A 7,554-nucleotide genomic window follows, 5' to 3' on the forward strand; every position below is an offset into this window, starting at 1 on the left:
AATGTCTAAATTGTGAATACAATGGTTTACACTATATGAGTGTTACTTTAATTCAATTACTCAGAATAGTCATTAATTATCAGAATATATAGTTCAGTAATTTGTCAGTTTATCCCTGAAGGGGTTGTGCAAGCACAACATTTGTGTAGCACTTCAAATGGGTAGATTCCATCCAGAAAAATGGCACCATTAGTCTCAGTAGAAAATTGCTTAGCTTCAGCAAATTAAATCTAGACATTGCCTAAAAGCAGGTTCAATGAAGCAGCTACCTACAGACACAGGCACTGTGAGGCAGAAACACTTAAGATTACAAATCCTTAATTTGCCTCTGCTTCAGATATGTTTAAAAGATGAAGGTGAGGAAAATTGCCAGAGAATAATGAAGGGCTCTTTTCTCATTCTGAGGCATAACAGCTAATACCTCCAAGTGGACAAGTCTTTTGGACACAGCAATTTAGAAGCAGAGTTAATTACAAGTTTACTCTGTGTATAAATAAAGCAGAATAAAAGCTTCAAGATAACTCCAAATTATGAACAATCTAAATATTGTTGGATTTTTAGCCCCTTGGTTTACAATGTTTTCCTCTGCAACTGTATGTGTCACACACCCACAAATACCATCTTAGAACAATATTCAGTAATCTGATGAAGTGAGCTCAGGACTCTAGTTTGTGAATGTTTATCCCTAAGAACATAAAGAGTCCAGCATCCTATTTCTCACAGTAGGTAACCAAATCCAAACCTTTATCTAATCCCCTTTTAAAGTCGCCTAAGCTAGTACCACCATCATATCTTATGGCATCTAATTCCACAAGATATGTCCACACTAGTGGGTGTTAAAGAGTCAACTCGCCTGAGCATGCCATTTTTAACTTTAAAAAAATCCAACAGAATATTAATATACTTTAAAATGTAGATAGAGAATCTGTGGCCATGGTGACTTGAGAGTGATGGGAGCTTGCCAACAACATCTAGAAGGCCACAAGTTCCCCATCCCTGATTTAAAATAGATTAAAATTATATTGATATTTTTAAAAGATAAAAATGGCATGCCCTTCCAGTTAAAATAAGCACACTGATAAATGGCAATGACAGCAAATACAATAGCAGTGTGCTGATTTAGGAGTGCGTCAAACGTCTCAGCCACAGAAACAACAGTGACCTTAACGTAGGCATCTGCTGTAGACCAAGCCAGACTGAAGACTTGGATGATGTGTTCATAAAGCAGATTACCAAACAATACAAAGGAGAGATATGGTATTCATGGGAAGCTTAAACTTCCCTGATATTTGCTGGAACTCAAACTGTGCTAATAATGTAAGGTACGGCAAACTCCTCCATTGCGTCGCTAACAATTTAATCTCCCAGAAGGTGGAAGAAGCAACAGTACTCATCATCCTGGAAAAAAGTGAAAAGTGGGGTGCCACAGGGTTCTGTCCTGGGCCCATTACTGTTCAACATCTTTATAAGAGACTTGGATATTGGAATTGAGGGGAGGCTCATCAAATTTTCAGAGTACACCAAACTGGGAGGGGTAGCTAATATTGCAGAAGACAGAATCAGAATTCAAAATGATCTTAACAGATTGGAGAACTGGGCCAAGCTAACAAAATGAATTTCAGTAGGGACAAATGTAAGGTTCTGCACTTAGGCAGGAAGAACCAGATGCACAAATATAGGGTGGGGGGCACCTGGCGTACTAGCAGTACATGTGGAGAAGATCTAGGGGTCTTGGTGAACCACAAGCTTAACATGAGTCAACAGTGTGATGCAGCAGCAAAAACCCTAATGCTGTTCTAGATTGTGTCAAGAGAAGTATAGTGTCCCAGTCAAGGGAAGTAATAGTTCCACTCTATTCTTCCTTAGTCAGACCCCACCTGGAATACTGTGTCCAATTTTGGGCAGCAGAATTTAAGGATATTGACAAGCTGGAAGATGCACAGAGGAGGGCAACCAAGATGATAAAAGGGTCTGGAAACCAAGCCTTATGAAGAACAGTCGAAGGAGCCGGGTATGTTTAGCCTGGAAAAGAGATTGAGAGGAGATATGATAGCCACCTTCAAATATCTCAAGGAATGTTCACATGGAATATGGGCAAGTTTGTTTTCTCTTGAGGGTGGGACTGGAACCAATGGCTTCAAGTTACCAGAAAGGAGATTCTGACTAAACATCAGGAAAAACTTTCTGACAATAAGAGCTGTTATACAGTGGTCCTGTCTCTCTCGGGGGGTTGTGGGCTCTCCTTTCTTGGAGGTTTTTCAGCAGGGACTGGATTGATGCTTTAGCTGGGATTCCTGCTTGGCAGCGGGTTGGGCTAGATGACCCTCGGGGGTCCCTTCCAACTCTTAAGATTCTACGATCCTCGTGCGCTACGGCACAGCGACGATCCACGAAGATAAACCACGAGCAGAGTGAGCTCGTGGCCGTGGGACCCGGCGGGCACCTGAAGCGACCCCCAAAACGAAGAAGGGACCCCGTAAGGGGTTCCGGAAGCGCGGAGGGGAAGCGGTGCTGTGGGTTCATCGCTCTTTCTGCTGGAGTGAAGCCGCGCGGCTGCTGCCGATGAGCGCCGACCTTTCTTCCTTTGAATTGGACTCTAAATCATCTACTCGTGAGTAAGGATTATTCTTTCTTTGGATTACAAATTTTTGAATTCGGCTGAAAGCGAGAGACGAAAAAAAGGAAGTCCGTCTCTCCGCATTGCTTAAAGATCAAAGACAAAGAACTGACAGCGGGAAGCGCTTTAAAGGGATTTAAAAACTGAAACCATCGTGCGTAAACGGAACTGTTAACAAAAAGGCAAGTCTTTCATCTTTTAATCTCCATGGTATTGAACAAACTGGGAACTCTCTCCTCCTTAGTGGATTACAAATTTTGAGGCACCCAGTATCGGGCTGGCAGAGCGAAGGGAATCTATGGCTGCGGAAATTGTATCTAAAGTGGAACTTGATACTTTGGGCGCTTTGGAGGATAATTTTTAAAAACTGTAGCAGGCACCTTGTGGACTTGGTGACGATTTGTGGATACTCTGTAACCTCTAGAGAAGTGGGTAAAGACTTATTTCTCCCTTTCTCTTTCTCAAAAAAAGATTTGTTTAAACTTTGTGGAACTGCAGGGACTTTAAATGGCGGACAAGCTTCTTCTTTCCCTTACTGAACTGCAATAATACTCCCTCTAGTGGAGTTTTGGATTTACAATTGCCTGGGAACAAACTTTATTTTGTCTCTCTGTGGTTTTTATTGGCAACTAGGGGACTGCCTTTCCTATGGGAAAATTGACAATTTGACCTTGAGCCAGAGACAGGTGTGGAATGAGTGGTCCGTCGAAAACAAGGGCTGCAACAAAAGCGAAAGCAGGGAAAGGACTTTGCAAACAACCTTGACAACCCAAGCACGCAGATCATCCGTCCCTGCTGTATTAGACGTAGCTGCTCAGACTGCATCAGAGGGTATGGCTGCAGGAGGAGCTGAGTCCACTTTATTGAAACAGATGATGGACCAATTTGCAATTCTAAATAAGAAAGTGGACGAACAGACGGCTAAAATTGACTTAGCCACATCCTCCATCACCAAACTTACTGAACAAGTGACACAACATTCACAAGCAATTGGAGATCTTAAAGACACTGTATCAGAAAATCGGAAACTGGCTGAGGCCGCAAATTTGAAAGCTGAACAAGCAAATAAAGAAATCCAGGAAATAAAGGGAGAAGTAAGGCCACTACATAAACATATCAGTGACCAGCAGGCGTACCTGTCTTTGATCGAATTGAGAAACCGGGAAAATAATTTGAGAATCCGCTCTATCCCAGAATCAGAGAAAGAAGATTTGACTGGTTATTTGACAGAGGAGTTTTCTAAATTCTGGGACATAAAAGTTGATCAGGACTTTAAAATATCAACTGCATTTAGATTGGGAAGAGCAACAAGGAAGGACAGACCCAGGGATTGCTTGATTATTTTGAGATCAAAACAGGAGAGAGACAAGATATTAGACCTTCATTTTAAGAAACCACTTGAGTTCCAAGACAGGAAAGTGGAAATTTACAAGGATATCCCAAAACAACTTTTGGACCTCAGAGCTGCATACACGGACCTAGCAAGATTACTGAGAGGCAACGGGATACCTTATAGGTGGGAGTTTTCCCAAGGGTTATCATTTACACATAAGGGAAAGAAAACTAAAATCAAAACGCAAGAAGATTCCCAGAAGTTCCTGCACGACCACGGAGAGGACCTACAGAAGGGGACAACGATCCCTTGGCCACCACCATTGCTTGGAGTAGATTCAGCATTGTTGCCCTCGGGCTCGAAAGAAAAGGAGGACACCCCATAAAGAGCAACAACAGATTGATCCAGGATGTCTCTGCAGTTGTACAGTTGCAATATTAATGGCGCAAATTCCCCGGAGAAAAGAAGAAAGATCTTTCATATCTTGAAAAAAGAACATCTGGATATAATTTGTCTTCAGGAAACACATGTGACAAGACTCCAAAGGAAAGTATTAATAAATAAAAGATTGGGCCAAGAATTTATTTCATCGGACAGAGTTAAGAAAAGAGGCGTAGTGATCTATGCAAAGGAGAATTTGTCACCAAAATTTTTGTTCAAAGATGAATATGGACGAATTTTGGCAATTGAAATACAAACTCAGGGTGAAAAAGTTTTGATATTAGGAATTTATGCACCAAATGAGGGGAAATCGGAATTTTATAAGAAACTGCATGAGATACTGCTGGACTATTTGGATTATAATAACATCATTATGATGGGAGATATGAATGGAGTGGTCTCTACTTTAATGGACAAGTCGCAGAATCAAAATTTGACTAAAGACGGCAGACTACCTAAAACCTTTTTTGAGCTGACTGACAATATGGATTTGATTGATATTTGGAGGACAAGGAACCCCCTTGGTAAAGAGGGAACGTTCTTCTCTGAGGCCCACCTATCTTGGACAAGAATCGACCAGATCTGGGTAACTAGAGGGCTGGCACCTAAGACTGTAAAAGTGGAAATCTGCCCAAAAACCTGCTCCGACCATAACGCTCTGAAATTGGAATTAAGATTTACTCCAGCCGGTTCCTTCAGATGGAAAATGAATGACAACCTGTTAAGAGATCAAGAGATTGTAAAGAAGGCCCAAAAAGCTTTAAAAGACTATTTTGAAATAAATTTGAACACCTCAGTGGAAAAGAGAACAATCTGGGATGCAAGCAAAGCTGTAATGAGAGGGTTTCTGATACAACAGAACACAATCAAGAAAAAGCTCTGGAATGGAAAAAAGGATAAGATATTAGAGAAGATAAGAGATGGCGAGAAAAAATTGAGATCTAACCCGAAATCAAAAGAGATTCTGAGAGAAATTAAATTCCATCAAGCACAATATATGAAATTGATAAACCAAGAAGTGGAATGGAAAATTAAACAAATGAAACAAAGATCCTTTGAATCGGCGAATAAATGTGGGAAACTGCTAGCATGGCAGTTGAAGAAAAGACAAAAATTGAACTATGTCACCAATCTAGAGGTTGAAGGGAAAAATATCCAGAAACCAGGTGAAATTAGAAAGTGCTTCCAGAAATATTTTAAAAAACTGTACACGCAAGGACCTGAGGAAGTGTTCGAGATGGATCAATTTTTGAAAACCAATGGCCTAACAGAACTTTCTCAGGAAAAGAGATCAATCTTGAATTATAGAATAACACAACAGGAAATTGAGGTTGCCATTCAGAATATGCAATTGGGCAAATCTCCAGGCCCTGACGGACTTACCTCCAAGTATTATAAGATACTAAAAGACTATTTGATACAACCTTTAACGGAGGTTTGCAACCAGATTATGGATGGAGGGAGAGCACCAGAAACGTGGAAAGAAGCTTTCATTACATTGATTCCTAAAGTGGAATCTGAAAAGACTCAACTAAAGAATTATCGTCCCATCTCACTCCTTAATGTGGATTACAAAATATTTGCAGACATTTTGGCAAATAGATTTAAAAAGGTTCTGAATGAAGTAATTCATAAGGACCAGGCAGGCTTTCTCCCAGGTAGACATTTGTACGATAATACCAGGAACATTATTGACGTCTTGGAACTTTTGCAAACTAACATTAACACTAAAGCAGTGTTAATTTTTATTGATGCGGAGAAGGCCTTTGATAACATTTCCTGGAGGTTTATGAAGAAAAATTTGGAAGGGATGGGAGTGGGACGGGGATTCGAAAATGGTTTAGAGGCAATATATTCAGAACAGAAAGCTAAGCTGATAGTGAACAATGTGGTGACAGAAGAGTTTCAAATTGAAAAAGGAACACGTCAAGGGTGCCCTCTCTCCCCCTTATTATTTATTTCGGTCCTGGAGGTGCTCCTGAATATGATTAGGAAGGACCGGCAGGTACAAGGTATACAGGTCGGAGAGAAACAATATAAACTGAAAGCTTTTGCAGATGATTTGGTTTTAACATTACAGGAGCCAGAATCTAGTACAAAAAGAGTTCTAGAATTGATTCAGGAGTTTGGTCGGGTGGCAGGATTTAAGTTGAACAAACAAAAAACCAAGGTATTGAGTAAAAACTTGACATCTTTGGAAATAGATGGGTTTCAGAGGGAAACAGAATTAAATGTGGTAAAAAAGGTGAAATACCTGGGGATTAACTTGTCTTCAAAAAACTTGAATCTGTTTAAAGATAATTACGAAAAATGTTGGACAGAGGTGAAAAAAGATCTAGAAATCTGGACAAGATTGAAACTTTCCTTGTTGGGCCGAATAGCAGCGATAAAAATGAATGTGTTGCCAAAGATGTTATTTTTGTTTCAAACCTTACAGATCGTGGACAGAGTGGAATGTTTTGGGAAGTGGCAGAAGGATATCTCGAAGTTTGTTTGGCAGGGCAAAAAGTCCCGAATAAAATTTAAAATATTAACTGACGCAAAAGAAAGAGGGGGGTTTGCCCTGCCAGACTTAAGGTTATATTATGAAGCTGCAGCCTTCTGCTGGATGAAAGATTGGCTTTTACTTAAGAACACTGATGTCCTAGATCTGGAAGGGTTTAATAATTCTTTAGGATGGCACGCCTATTTGTGGTATGACAAGGTAAAAACACATAAAATGTTCAAAAACCATATTGTCAGAAAAGCAATCTTTACAGTCTGGATAAAATATAAGGACTTGCTAGAAAGTAAGACCCCGAGGTGGCTTTCACCAGTGGAGGCCAAGGCGCGGAAAAGATTCAATATGGAGGCCGGATGGCCGACATATGGCGAAATATTAGAAAAAATTGGAGACAACTGGAGATTACAGAGTTTTGAAAAATTAAAAGACAAGGTGCAAGATTGGTTTCATTATGCCCAAATTCAAGAAGTATTTAAGACGGATAAAAAAAATACAGGTTTTCAGGTGGAAAAATCGAAACTAGAGACAGAATTGTTAGAACCTAGGACTAAGTTACTGTCTAGAATGTATAACTTGCTGCTTAAATGGAATACTCAGGATGAGACAGTTAAATCAGCCATGATAAAGTGGGCTCAAGATATTGGGCACAACATCATGTTT

Source organism: Podarcis vaucheri (assembly GCF_965113315.1).
Source record: "Podarcis vaucheri genome assembly, chromosome: 10".
NCBI lineage: Eukaryota > Metazoa > Chordata > Lepidosauria > Squamata > Lacertidae > Podarcis > Podarcis vaucheri.